This window comes from Lissotriton vulgaris, chromosome 3_1 (genome assembly GCF_964263255.1).
Source record: "Lissotriton vulgaris chromosome 3_1, aLisVul1.2, whole genome shotgun sequence".
Classification (NCBI taxonomy): Eukaryota; Metazoa; Chordata; class Amphibia; order Caudata; family Salamandridae; genus Lissotriton; species Lissotriton vulgaris.
Window position 1 is genome coordinate 151,432,072 of NC_141689.1, and position 15,322 is coordinate 151,447,393.

A 15,322-nucleotide genomic window follows, 5' to 3' on the forward strand; every position below is an offset into this window, starting at 1 on the left:
TACTACACATCAGGTCACTATGGAGTCTGGCGTGTGCAATACATCTAGGACACATATGTCAGCTTGCTGGCACTCCTACGAAAACCCAGATACACCTGTTGATTGCCTAAAAAAAATATATCATGCCCTGAAAAATGCTGCTGGTCTGGTCTGAGTGTACAGCCCAAGATATCACTGGAGTGACACATGTCACCAAACCTGCAGTGGAAGGTTGTCAACCCATCCAGACAGCTGACTGCAAGGCACAGGCACAGGTCACATGGAATAGCAAATGTACATATCAAACACATTGCGATTAAGGTGTGCATGTGACCACAAAATGACTCAGCCCTTGTCAGGATGCAGACATGTGTGCCTTGGGAAAAATGATGTCTGATGCCACCAGACCCAAAAGCCGTGGGAATGCACATGTGGCATGGTGTGCGTACATGTCAAACCATTCCCCATCTGAACACAGACCCATGTTAGATGCACCAACAGCAGATGCTGTTTACATAACACAAACAACAAGCTCAAGGTTGACCATGACACACACTGGACATAGTCACATAGGGTCATGCTGAGCGTGAAATGTCAAGTGACAAAGTGCCCCGGTCCCTGGCATCATGAGACAGGTGCCCATAGTGATGACTGTGCCGTCCCAGTGTTGATGTGCATGCCAACATCAGCATAATGGTACACATGTGACAAGTGTCAAGGTGATGTGTGCCACATAGAGCCCCATCACACATGACATGTTCCAACAGGTCAGCACACATCAATTGTGCAACAAGATCAGATGCCCTGTGGTACATCACTGCCTGCCATACCTAGGGCCTGTACATGTAAGTATGCAATGAAAAGAACTTGATAGACATCCTTGTTTGAACCGTACCCCTACATCCCTGCCATGTGTGCGCCTTGTATCACTATTATAATGGTGCCATGCGTGAGCATGTGAAACGCACTGTACCCCTGCATTCACAAATGTGTGTGAAACGCACCGTGTGAAACGCACCGTACCCTGCATCCACAATTGCGTGTGAAACGCACCGTACCCCTGCATTCACAAATGCGTGTGAAACGCACCGTGTGAAATGCACCACACCCCAGCATTACGTGTGTGTGTGCACATCGTCTCACTATCGTGCCATACGCGAGCAAACCGTACCCCAGCATTTTGTGCGTGTGTGCGCATCGTCTCACTATTGTAATTGTGCCATACGTGAGCGAACCGTATCCCAACATTACGTGCATGTGTGCGCATCGTCTCACTATTGTAATCGTGCCATACGCGAGCGAACCGTACCCTAACATTACGTGCATGTGTGCGCATCGTATCACTATTGCAATGGTGCTATACGCGACGTGAAACGCACCGTACACTTGTGTGGATCTCAAAAAATACTTAGGGGACACCTAGGGGACGAGTAGTAGGCCCTGAATGCAGCCTGGATGTTATGTATACTGATATTCGAGTGTGTGCTACAGGTGTCCTGCAAAAGTCAGTTGGGCAAAAATATACAATGTTGCAGAATGATTGTGGAGCTGGAGCTCAAATTTTAAAACATGCAAATGTGTGTCAGGGCCTTCTATTTAAAGGGATTGGATGAAACGTATGATGCAAAGTAATCTAGCCTATCACACTGTACTCTTGAAACTGAAAGCCCTTAAGCAGCACTGATTTAATGCTGAATGTGGCTGTGAGAGAGCACTTGCCTGCACAACATTGGAGTGGACCACACTGCTGCTGTCTCTGCATTCCCTGGACTTTTATGTTGCGTACTATGGAGAGGGCACCAGCATTCACTGAGGAGGAAAACCAGGGCCTGCTGGATGCCCTCCTACCACAGTATAGCAAGCTGTATGGGAGACCAGGGGAGCAGGTGAGTGGTGACTGCACTAGCTTTGACTGTGCACCTGATGTGTAAGTGTCACAACAGGCATTGTGTATTGGTGGGACAGACATGTGATTGAGTCCCGGGTGTGTACATTGTGGTGTCTCCCATGCAGAGCATGATGTAGTTCATGTGTGTTCACTCCTCACTTACATTATGCTTACTGTGACATTCAATGCATAGTGAATGACACATTCAGCCGTGCCAGACCTTGGTGGCTTTATTCCCAAATTTACTGAGGTGTAACAGTGTTCCCCCAGGAGTGACAGCTGACTGTACTCACAGATGTTTATGACTTGTGGGGACCTGTGGTGATATTGTACAAATGATGTGTTTAACCTCATGGACATTGAAGTGTGTGAATGTTCCTTGTCATCTGGGTGAGTGTGTATGTGATGTGTTGCACCACAGCTGCATGGCGTGTGCAGCAGCTATATCCATCTGATGTGACAAGTAAGCAGTGCTATGTGCCTGACTTGCAAAGTTAGCATGACACCTGTGACACCTCTTTGTCAAGTGGCACATGTGCAAAGTGAGGGTTGTATCCACTGTTGTCAGTGACAGGCGAGTGATCTGTGCCCGGGTATGTCTGTCTGGTCTGCTGAGGGTTCTTAAGTGGAGTAGGATATGTGACTGCTTGCCACGTGCTGTCCCACACCCTGCAGTTGTTATGTTATGTTATGTTATTTAATTTTTGTATAGCGCACGGATGCCGCAGCCAAGTGGCGTCCCGGCGCTTTGGAGAATTGAGAACACAACACATCAGAGAAGATAAAAAGTAGGCCTAAGTTGTGGAAAAAAGGAAGGTTTTTAATGCCTTCCTAAACGGGAGCAAGTCAGGGATGGAGCGAAGAGGGGCCGGCAAAGAGTTCCAAAGAGCTGCCGCCAGCACTGAGAAAGAGCGTCCGCCAATCCTGGATTTTTTAAAGCGTGGCACAACAGCAAGATTAGATCCGGCGGAACGAAGAGCTCTAGCAGGGACATAGTGCAGAATTGTCTGTGCAAGAATAGGAGGGGAGGCAGATTTGAGAATTTTAAAAGTTAAGCAGAGAGCTTTAAACTTAATTCTCTGCCCCACCGGCAGCCAATGGAGATCCTGAATAGTCCGACGAACCGAGACAAACTTCGGGAGGCCAACAAGCATCCTAGCCGCCGTGTTCTGAACCCTCTGAAGGCGGGATAGCTCAGCCTGATTTAGACCCAAGAACAGAGAACTGGCATAATCCAGCCTGGTGAGAACCAGGGCCTGGACTATGATCTGTCTGGTCTCCGCATCGAAAAACTTAAAGATTGGACGAAGACACTGCAGAGTGCCAAAACAGGCGCCAGCCACATGTTTGGTGTGAGAGGTGAAAGAGAGCTTGTCATCGAACCACACCCCGAGGTTTCTGACCTCAGTCACGGGGGAAGGAACGGGGCCTAACTCAGAAGGCCACCATTGCATGTGTTGTCTAGTGTGTGCCATAATCAGTGAGTGTGTTGCACCCGTCACGCCATCTGTTGCCTTTCAATGCCATGTACATGGACAATGATGCAAATCCTGTCAGCATCCTATTCCCTGTTCACATTATAAATGTTGTGCAAGTGTGTGTCTCTGGGACATGGAGCAGGTGTAGTGATGTTTTTTCACTTTGTCCTCCTGACAGGTAACTGCCTACGAGAAGGGGGAGATATGGATGGAGATTGTCAGGGCTGTCAGGTCTGTGGGGGTACATCACAGGAGGCTGCGCAATATCCAGAAAAGGTGGCAGAACATCCGGTGCTGGACCCGGCATATCGCCCTGGTCCAGCCAAAGATGGAGCCTCCACGCCGGCATGGTGGAAGCCGTCACCTCACCCCCCCACATGCTCCGGGTCCTGGCAGTGGTCTTTCCAGACCTCGATAGGCAGTTGCAGGAGAGACAGCAGCAAGGAGGGGGTAGGTACATGACTGTTTTTTGTGTTGTGATACCTGCTTCTTGAGGTGATCTGAAGCCTGGAAACACTCAGACAGTTGGGGTGTCTGGTCAGACAGGTTATATGTGCAGTGTATTTTCAATTCCCCATATTCTGCTAGTGCTCTTTTTCATCCCTTTCCCTCCTTCACATGTGTCCCCTGGTCTGTGTGTATTCACATTTGCACGTGTTCATCTAGGTTGCAAGATTATTAGCCTTCACATTGATTAGCGCATCATGTGGGAGGGTGGTCTGTGACATGTGTTGGGACCTTGCCTGTGCCATGACCTGTGCACTGTGTTTGGGCTTCACATTTGTTAGCACTGATGATGAGTCTCAACATAGGAGTGTGAGGTTTCAACTGCACACCCTTGCAGCATGCATGACCCATGTTGTGTTCTCAGACATGATGTACATCAGTTGGGAGATATGCATAGTGCCATAACGGTTAATCATGGAACAGTCAGCTCATTCCAGACCCACGGATCAGTGTGCCCACTACAGTCCCCTGAGACACCCTAGCCTTCTAATTATGTGTGTCATCCAACACTGTGCACATTCTATGTGGGTTCAGCATGGGTCTGCCTCTGTGGCATTGGTCTCTGACATAGTTTGTATTTATCCTGTGTCTGCTACATGTTCCTACTAGACATGGATACAAGATTTGGCTTGTGCATACTCACACTGGGCAGTGCTCGTGTGCCTATTCACAACAATCTGTTGTTGTTTGTTTGTGACTATTATGTATTTGCAGCCCCACAAGATGAGCTTGGGCTACTTTTGGAATTGTTGCAGCACAGTTTTTGTTAGCCAGATTCTGAGTTCTCACTTCTTGAGCTGTATCAATCACATTGACTGAGGGATGGGGATGTTGTGCAGGAGAGGTCTAATGGGCCTGCCTGATTTGGCCTTGGCAGTTGTGACCTGTGGGTGACAATTGGCTGGTCGATGTTTCACCATGCACTTCCCCTGTGATGGTGGCCAGTGCTTTCATTTGGGGCTTGACAGCCTATATCATTTGTTTCCAGACATGATTGTGCCTAATTCATTTTTGCCACATGTATGTAGTTCTGGTGCAATGCTGTTTTGTCTTAGTGTGCACACTACTGTGTTGACATTTTGCCTGGGGATAAGGGTGTGTCCACGATGCTGCAATTATTTTGTTCATCACAATTGCAGGCCTTTTAGCTTAAGTAATGTCCTGATTTGGGACATGTGAGCCACTTCACATGACAGCCAGTAGGTCTTCTGTGCTAGCAACTGTATGATCAGGTAATAGATGCCCCTGTGAGCACTGACATATTTCAAGTTGTCTCGCATTGATGATTGTACCTTGGCACTCCCAACACTTGTTAAAAGTTGTTCTTGTTTTGAATGTGTTATTATGACGAATTGTGTAAGTAACACTTATGCGCCTGCATGATAGTTGTCTCACAAGGTAGTGCACACAAAACAACATTTGCAATTTTTTGGAAGAAGCAGTCAGCTTTTGAAGGAAGCCAGTGTTAATGATTAATGTTATGCCTTGATCTCCATATACATGTCCCCACAGCGGTCTTGAGGTCTTGAAACTTCTTTGTTGTCAATTGTACAAACTAATGTGTGTCAAGCCATCAAGACCTCCGTTGGACCAAGTATATGGCAAATTTGCAACGCCATTTGTTTCTAACAGTGTTTCATCTTAAAGGGTTCCAGCTGTTTCAATGAATGTGTAAATGTTTTTTGTATACATTTCATTGTGAGACATCTTTCATGCAGGCACATACGTGTTTTCTTCACAAGATGGAGAATTAACACATTCAATACATGTCGAATGTGTGAAGTATGGTGAGTCCCAAGATGCCAACAATTTGTTACATTATTTTTCACCCAAATGTATTTACAGTGCTCTGAGTGTGGTGTCACCTTGGGGAATGAGGTGGGTTAGTTTGCCCTGAGGGGCACCACTACTGTTTATTTATTTGTGAACTTGAGGTGGCATCCCTTCATTGTTTAGATCTGCTCTCCTGTAAACAAACAGAACCTTCTCAGTGTAATTCTCATTCAATTTGTGGCCTGGTGTGTTCTTTGGATCATTGTGTCCAAGTAGCATTGTGTCTATACCAACTGGGTAGTACAAGTCTCAAATATGTGCAGAGCTGTCTGGCTGTTACTCATGATGCGTGCCATGATTTGCAGTGTGACCTACTGATGTTGTGCTCATGTGTCAGATGTGTACAGGTGACTGATGCATTTTTGCTTCTTCTCCTCGCCCACAGCATCATCAACAGAGACAGGAGGAGACATGAGCACGGACCAAGAGGAGGGACCCCCAGTGCCACCACAGCTGAGGAGTCGGAGGGAGCAATGGCACGGAGGGTGAGGGGAGTCAGACGGAGGAACCGTTGGAAGGCGACACTTCCTACCATGCTGACAGATCCGCTTCTGACTCCCAGGAGGAGGGGAAATACGCTGCGACAGCATCCAACATCACGGTGTCTGTCCGCCCCTCCTTCAGATCCATCTCCACCCTCCCAGTTGCTAGGGTCCCTTCTGTCCGTGCAGCCCCCCATGTCGCCTTCGGCCCCGGCACCGCAGCCCCTGCCCCTGTCTCCCCTGCTGCCCTCAGTGTGGAGTCTGTGGACCTACTCCGCCAGATTCAGGTTGGTCAGACATCAATGCTGACTGTCCTCCATGGCCAGACTCGAATACTGACCCAGTTGTTGTCATTCATAGAGGGCATGTCAGCTACGATGTCTGACCAACGTCGGATTCTCACGTCCATGGACTCCTCACTGATGGCAGCAGTTTCCCTCCTGCAGTGGTCCGTCCCTCCCTCCTTCGGACCCATCCACACCCCCCTCTCCCATACCTGTCCAGAGCACATGCAGAACAACATGATCATGCACACCAACGGACACAACCAGCACACCACCACAGAAGTGTAAGTGCACATCTCCTGGCACGCAATCTCTGGTTGGGCTGGAAGCACACCCACAGGGACTGACGTCACACGGCAGACACGCAGCCAAAGACAAAGTCCGCAAGACTCACATCCCTCTACCTCCACCCCCATAGTGTCCCCGGGTACAGGTGGTGGTCTGGATGAACTGGGAGCAGTGTGCAGCGCTGAGTTTCTTTCCACCTTTGGTGCTGCACAAGCCACTGAGGAGTATACCTCCCCCCTGCACCCACAACACCTACCCTTCCCACTACTGTCCCTGCGGTGCCTGGTTCTGACCCAGATGATGTCCCCCAAGAGTCAACAACCCATTGGGTCATTCATTTGCAGGCAAGTTTGGGGTCGACGACCTCCCCAACGTCCCCCTACGAGACTTTGATGTGGACTGATGATTGGCCTTGTTTGAGCCGGGACTCATTTTTGCACTTTTTTTCATTTGAAGCTGAATAAAGCATTTTATTTGTCATTCTACACTATTGCATTTCGGGTACTTGCTTTAGGTGCTGAGGGCCCAGGAGTTGGTGTCATGGTAATGTTTTGAGGTTCTGAAAGATGTTTTTTGGTGATGGTAATGAGGTGGACCATGGTATTTATGTGCCATCACAATGTTACGCAATGTATCATTGGTTGTGTGTGTTCAGTTTTGCTAGAGACATTGTCCCAAGGAGTGTTCCTTCCTCTGTGACACCTGAGATCTTCACCACAGACAGTTGCACAATTGTTGCGCTGACATGTGTGCACATTTCCTTTTTTGGTGATGTTTCCCTTCAGCAATGGCCATGCCTGCTCACAGATGTCTACTGCTCATTAGTCTGTGCCATCCATGCTACTCACTGTACTTGTGTTTTGAGTATGTACATATGCCTTCATGGACACATTCACCCTTTTTCCCACTATGCAGGTGTGTCATCACAGCCTACCCCTATGTTGGAAATTGTTATGCAGGGTATTTGGGCACATGACTCACAATGTTGTGCATTGTATCTAAGGGGTTTCAACCCTATTCCTTCCATGAGAGACTACATCTTGGTGGTCTGACCACCACCTGGATATTCATATCAGCCCAGGGATGTACGTGACAGTGTGTGTTCCCTTTCGCTCTCTTTGTTTGGTGGGCTGTTACATGACTATACACTATTGTGTCATGATGGTAGGATGTGTATGTTGCCAGCAACCTCCATGGGTGGGTAAGCACGTGGGATTTGACATCACACCCACATGTGGTGTGTCACGCATTGTGTGACGGAGATCCATCCTCTGTGGAGTGGGACACTGCTGTGAGTGATGTGTCGCTATGGCACTATCATGCATGTCACAAGTTACGGATGTGCACATACCCCCATGTAGTTGTGGTATGCTGATTATGATGTCCCCCCTATATCTGAGCACTGACGGGAGTCCTTTGCACCCACCCTTCTTATGTCTGGGCACTGCTGGGAGACATATCAACCCCCATACTGTCGGGCACTGCTGGAGTCCTGTGCACCCACCCCCATACTGTTGGGCACTGCTGGAGTCATATCCACCCACTCCTCTTATGTCTGGGCACTGCTGGTAGTCATATCCACTCACCCCCATATTGTTGGGCACTGCTGGGAGTCAAATCTGTGAGAAGTTGGCCTGATATGTGATGTCCACTATTCTAGTGGGCACCCTGTATCAGTCCCAACAACCCTTATGGTGATGGTTGTTAAGTCAATCTTATGGACCAGCTATCCTAGTGGTAGCATGGACAAAGCAGTCTTAGGCTAATACTCCAGAGAGCATGTGAAGCCAATTGTTTTACCAATAATAACCCCTTGAATACCAAATGAAAGGACACCACACAAGGTATATATCAAATATATATGTATTTATTACTAACACAACCCCTTTGCACTCTTTATGTTACTCAATAATCATACTATAAGTTGCACAAATACAATTCTGCCCTAGGGGCCTCACGAACCATATACTAAGTAAGTGGTATAAGAACCACTTCAGGAAAGGTGAGTAGGCCTAGGGCCTAGGAAATCGCTGGGGCTACACTGAACAACCAAAGGTTAGGAAGTAGGAGTCCCATAGGATGCGTGTGCAGTGTCTAAACACACATGCAGGTTCTCATAGACTTTCAATGGGAATGTAAAGTTTACAAAGTAGTTGATTTCGGGCACTTCCGGATGGACTACGGGAAAAACCAGTTAAACTAGGACACTTGGATAGTTATTTCCCAGGGGAGCACCAGAATACTCGAGTTACCTCACCCAGGGAAGCCGGGTACATAGGTGTTCTTTCGTGTCGGGTTTCGTCATCAAATCCTATGGAGAGCTGCACAAAGATGCTGCAGGCGACCAGGAGGAAGATGTCCGGATGGATCCAAGGGTGGATCGGAGTAGTGAAGAACCGGAAAGCAGAGGGGACAGAGTCTGGGTCACTATCCAGTGACTAGGAAGGAACCAGGAAGGAACCAGGCGATGTCGAGATGCAAACAGGTGAAGAAGTGAAGCTTGTCTCTGCAGCCACGTGGACCAGGAGGCGTCGACGACAACCAGGGGCTGGATACAGACTGTCCCATAAAGGATCTCGCTGTTGGCGGTGTCGGCTTCCGGATTGGAGTCAACAAGCCTTGGCAAAGGTAACCCAAGCAGGAAGGGAAGATCGGCTTCTGTTCAGACCAGCAAGGTCTGGGGAGCGTCCCCTTTACAAGAAAGCAGGAGCAATTCCAGAGCAACCAGGCAAGCAGTGTTGATTTCAAAAGGATGTCTTCGGGAGGGCCACTAGCCAACAGGCAAGCAACCACAAACATGCATCAAGGAGAAATGCAGGCACAGGCCCCACGCGGCACTCGTGGAGTGTGGAGGGCTGAGCTTCGGGGTTGGGGCTTCTCAAGTCCCAATGCACAACTTCGAGGACACCACAGAAGCTGCACAGTTAGCAAAAATCAGGTACTGCAGGTTGTCCGGTCCCACGTCTCTCGTGTCCGCCACGGGTCTCAGCTTTGCTGTGGATGTGAGTCGGAGTCAGAGAAGCCTGGAAGTCCAGAGGCTGCATCACTAAGTCTTCGGGTTTCAGCGTGAGCGTCGACAAAGCAAACCGGCAAGTCACTGATGGTGCCTGTTTGCACTTGGTAGTCACTCCTTGACCACAAGGGAGATTCTTCAGTCTTCTAGTTGCAGTAGAATGTCGAAGGTCCAGAGTTTCATTTCAGAGTTTCAGTTCAGGATAATCTAATGTCTCTAGACACAGCTCCAAGCTTTATACTAATCTATGGGGCTGGATTACCTGCTAGGTCCCTCCTATGGGTGGAACCTGGGAAGGGGGTGGTTGCACCCCTTTACCTTTGTCCAGTTTCGCGCCAGAGCTGAGGCTGGAGTGCCCCAGTAACTGGTTTGAACCGGGCTATGCATGGAGCACCAGATCCATGATCACCTCCCAGATCACCCTGCCTATAATTAAGGAGGTAGTAAACACCTCAATCACCTCCGGTACCGTTCCGGTCGTCTGGAAGCAGGCCATGGTCAGAGCGCTCCTAAAAAAGCCCAGTCTAGATCCAACTGACCTGGGCAATTATTGACCCATCTCTCTGCTCCCCTGGGTGAGCAAGATCCTAGAAAGACATGTAAATCATCATCTAGTTAACTTTCTGGAAAGGTTCAACTTACTAGATCCCACGCAGACGGGTTTCAGACCGAAACACGGGACCGAGACCGCCCTCCTCATGGTCACCGAGGAAGCTAGGAAAATCCTGGATCAAGGAGGGTCAGTGGCAGTGATCCTCCTTGACCTAAGCGCAGCGTTCGATATGGTTAGCCAAGACACCCTGCTACACCGTATGTCCTGTGCCGGGATCAAGGACAAAGCCTGGCTATGGTTCAAATCCTTTTTAGAAGACAGATCTTTCAGAGTCTTTGAAGGTGAGTCTGTCTCCTCCAGCAGACCCCTGAAGTGTGGAGTCCCCCAGGGCTCCTCCCTGAGCCCCGCACTCTTCAACCTGTACATGAGGCCACTGGCTGAAGTCGTCCGCCTTTCGGGATTAAGATTATCTCGCATGCGGATGACACACAGCTGGTGGTCTCACTGGCGCAGGAGGACAACCGACCTGCGTCAGGTGGGCTCAGAGAATGCCTAAAAGAGGTGAAGACCTGGATGTCCTCCTCATCCCTCAAGCTGAACGGGGACAAAACTGAGCTGATGCTCCTAGGCCCCCCAGATCTTCGCCTCCCCGACGCCCTATGGCCCCCGTGTCTGGGTCCTCCACCCACTCCTAAAGATAATATCAAAAGCCTGGGAGTTTGGTTGGACAGCTCCCTTTCCTTCAACGTGCAGGCCACAAAACTGTCTGCCACCTGTTTTGGCATCATGAGGATGCTAAAGAAAATCTTCCCTCTCCTTCCCATGGAAGCCAAACAGGTGGCTATACAGGGGCTTATACAATCTCGCCTTGATTTTAATAATGTGCTCTATCTCGGCGCCCCAGAGTACACTCTACGCAGGCTGCAAACAGTGCAGAACTGCGCAGCCCGTCTACTGCTGGAGATCCCTCGCAGACAATCAGTGAGGGCCGGACTGGTTAGCCTTCATTGGCTACCGGTCCGCCAAAGAATTCTATTTAAGGCAATGTGTATTGCCCATCAAGCCTTCTGGGACACTGGTCCGAGTATTACTCGTGACCTAGTCACTCACTACATCCCCAACAGAAGTCTTCGCTCTAGCCAGACCGTTTTAGCAGTGACTCCCAGAATAAAAAATCCAGATAGGGCGGCAGGTCCTTTGCCCATAACGCCTCCAGAACTTGGAATACCCTTCCACTGCACCTCAGGGCCAATCCCAATCTCACTGTGTTTCGCAAACAGCTTAAAACCTTCCTTTTTAACTCACTGCTTTAGACCCTTCCCCCTCCCCATCTGGATCTCTGGTAGGTTTTGGTTATTGCTAGCGCTTGGACGCCTCAGGGCAGCAATTTGCGCTTTACAAATTCACATCAAATTAAATCAAAATGTGTGCCCCAGGCAGTGTCTCCTTTCTTTCAACCCACCCTACCCCAATACACTATAGACAGCCTGGGGGAGGTGCTAGCTAACCTATTGTCCAGGCCTCCCCTGCTGGAGTTTCATCCAGCAGCAGGAGGTCAGACTCATGTCTGTGGCAGCAGCATCCATTTTGTGATGCTGAGGCTCTGTTTAACTTTAACCGGGTAAAGCTACAACTATATGTCTTCTCCCTCTAGAAGGGTGGAATGCTACCCCCGCCGCCAGGACTGGCGGGGAGGGGTTGTATTCCAAAGCGTATGACACCTTACACAACATGTTTTGATGAAGCCAAACCAAAGTTAGCATTAACCGCGAGGATTATAATGCACTTAAGAGTATATGGTATGGCTATATCATAGAACAGCTATAAGGACATGGTTCCAAAAGCTGCAGACAGGCTCAGCTCATGCTAGAGCACCAACTCACATAAAACCAAGCACTCTGCCTTCAGGATTGTTAAGGCCTGCCATAGGAGTGACTTATAGGTTATATATGTGTCTATATAGGTATAGGAATACTATACCTAAGCAAGGGGTGATTAGACAACCTTGCCCCAGCTGAGTGATCAGCCAGTTGTGTCAGTTTGGACGGCCAGCCAGGGGTGGCATAATAAATGCTGCAGCCCCTGGTAGGCCTTGGATGCACCAATGCCCTGGGGACCTATGGTACACTATACAGGGGCTCACAAAGGTGACCCAATACCCAATTAGATATGTACATAAAGTACATGGTTGTGCGGGCCCACAGCCACACTAAAGTCGAAAAACCAGTGAATCACAGCAAAAAGTGGGGGTGACCATAGGAAGCAGACCCTACTCTCCTACAATATCCACCCACCCCTCTTATGTCTGGACACTGCTGGGAGTCATATCCACCCACCCCTCTTATGTCTGGGCACTGCTGAGAGTCCTGTGCACCCACCCCCATACTGTTGGGCACTGCTGGGAGTCCTGTGCACCCACCCCCATACTGTTTACTGTTGGGCACTGCTGGGAGTCCTGTGCACCCACCCCCATACTGCTGGGCACTGCTGGAAGTCATATCCACCCACCCCTCTTATGTCTGGGCACTGCTGGGAGTCATATCCACCCACCCCTCATATGTCTGGTCACTGCTGGGAGTCATATCCACCCACCCCGTACCGTTGGACACTGCTGGGAGTTCTGTGCACCCACCCCCATCCTATTGGGCACTGCTGGGAGTCCTGTGCACCCACCTCCATACTGATGGGCACTGTTGGGAGTCCTCTGCACCTATCCCTCTTATGTCTGGGCACTGCTGGGAGTCCTGTGCACCCGCCCCCCATACTGTTGGGCACTGCTGGAAGTCCTGTGCACCCACCCCCATACTGTTGGGCACTGCTGGGAGTCCTGTGCACCCATCCCGCATATGTCTGGGCACTGCTGGGAGTCATATCCACCCACCCCTCTTATGTCTGGGCACTGCTGGGAGTCCTGTGCACCCACCCCCATACTGTTGGGCACTGCTGGGAGTCCTCTGCACCCATCCGTCTTATGTCTGGGCACTGCTGAGAGTCATATCCACCCACCCCTCTTATGTCTGGGAACTGCTGGGAGTCCTGTGCACCCACCCCCCTACTGGTCGGCACTGCTGGGAGTCCAGTGCCCCCACCCCCATACTGTTGGGGACTGCTGGGAGTCATATCCCCATCCCTCATATGTCTGGACATTGATGGGAGTCATATCCACCCACCCCATACTGTTGGGCACTGCTGGGAGTTCTGTGCACCCACCCCCATACTGTTGAGCACTGCTGGGAGTCATATCCACCCACCCCTCTTCTGTCTGGGCACTGCTGGGAGTCATATCCACCCACCCCTCATATGTATGGGCACTGCTGGGAGTCATATCCACCCACCCCTCATATGTGACGCACCGTACCCCAACATTCATGGCGTGTGTGCAGCTCGTATCACTATTGCAATGGTGGTATATACGAGCGCGTGTGACACAACTTACCCCAACATTCACGGCGTGTGTGCGAGTCGTACCACTATTGTGATGGTGCCGTAAGCGAGCGCCTGAGACGCACCATACCCCAACATTCCTGGTGTGTGTGTGGCTTGTAACACTATTGCAATGGTGCCATACACGAGCGCGTGTGACGCACCGTACCCAACATTCATGGCGTGTGTTAGAAACGGGACCCTGGCCGGCCAAGACTCGCGTCGAGGTCAGTCAGGGATCGCCATTTCTAAGTGTCAGGGCAAGGAAGTTACACGCCAAGATAACCCCTCACTCGCCCTCTAGGTAACGTGGCGCGAGCAGTCAAGGCTAAACTTGGAGGCGATGTAAGTTAAGTATTTGCGCACGCACCCCAGCAACAACAACCAATGGCCCACCACAAAGGAAAACTCCACACAAGGTTATGTAAAAATAGCCTTTGTATTATAATAAATATACATCAGATAAAACACACATCTTATTACACTGTGCCAACAGGCACGGGCGGAATTTACAAGGGATATTTGTACAGGACAGGGCCACTTGGACCACTGTCAAGGGTATCAGCACTTTTAGAAATAATACTTTCAGTAATAGCACTTTAGCAATACCTTCAGTAATAAAGCAATACCTTCAGTAACAGCAATACCTTCAGTAATAGCACTTTAGCAATACCTTCAGTAATAAAGCAATACCTTCAGTAACAGCACTTTAGCACACAATATAAAAGTAGGGCATACAACCAGTAATCACTGGTAACAGGACCTCTCTAGCACCACCTGTACTAGGGAGAACACAACCACCTACATGTCACACTACCTGTAGGGGTATAAAAGCAAAAACACATGATGCCGTAACATTCAGAGGTGTAAAGGCACATGACGCATAATCAATACATTCAGAGGTGCAGAATTAATAACAATTGCGCCAAACTCACAAGTCACCACCTGTGACTGTCCCGGTGTCCCAATGTCAGGGCCTAAACGTGGCAGTTGCCCACAAAGTGCAGGGCAACTGGAGCAGGGAAAGTTAGGGCAACGTTGGAGCCTCTCAGGGCTCGAAGAACCATCACTGTGGCACTGGTGAGCCTCTCTCAGGCTCTCTTACGCAAGTAAGGGGGGGCTGCTGAGCCTCTCAGGGCTCCAGCAACAAAAAGGTGCAGCCTCGCTGGGCTGTGGGGTCCCCCTCTCTGGGGACCCAAAGCAATGATGCTTGCCAAGAGCCTCACTGGGCTCTAACTCGACTGGTGCCCCCGGGGCACCTCGTGGCCAAAAGGAATGCTAAACGGGCTCCTCTCAGGGGAGCGGCCCTCCCTCACTGGGGCCACTCGCAGGACACACCGAACCCGCCCTCGCACTCACCGGCTGTTCAGCTGGGCTGCGGGCGGGGCTCCTCTCCTCTCGTCCCGGTGTCCCAGGCACGACGTGGCAGGCTCTGCTCTTCGAGAGCTCCCGCTCCTCGGGACTCTCTGGACGCTTCTCCCTGGGCTCTCCCTCACTTTGGGAGCCTGGGGAGGGATCGGGAAGACGCCGGCTTCTCTCCTTCCACCGGAGCGCGGGGTGGCCTCCCGTCCGCTTCCGGTTGGTTCTCTGTCTT

At 50.2% G+C, this 15,322-nt stretch overlaps 1 protein-coding gene across 1 annotated transcript in view; it reads left to right on the plus strand.

Annotated features, from left to right (window-relative positions):
• The window catches only part of LOC147726130 (vomeronasal type-2 receptor 26-like), a 175,825-nt gene that overhangs the window by 45,781 nt on the left and 114,722 nt on the right, over positions 1-15,322 (plus strand). The window lies entirely within an intron of this gene.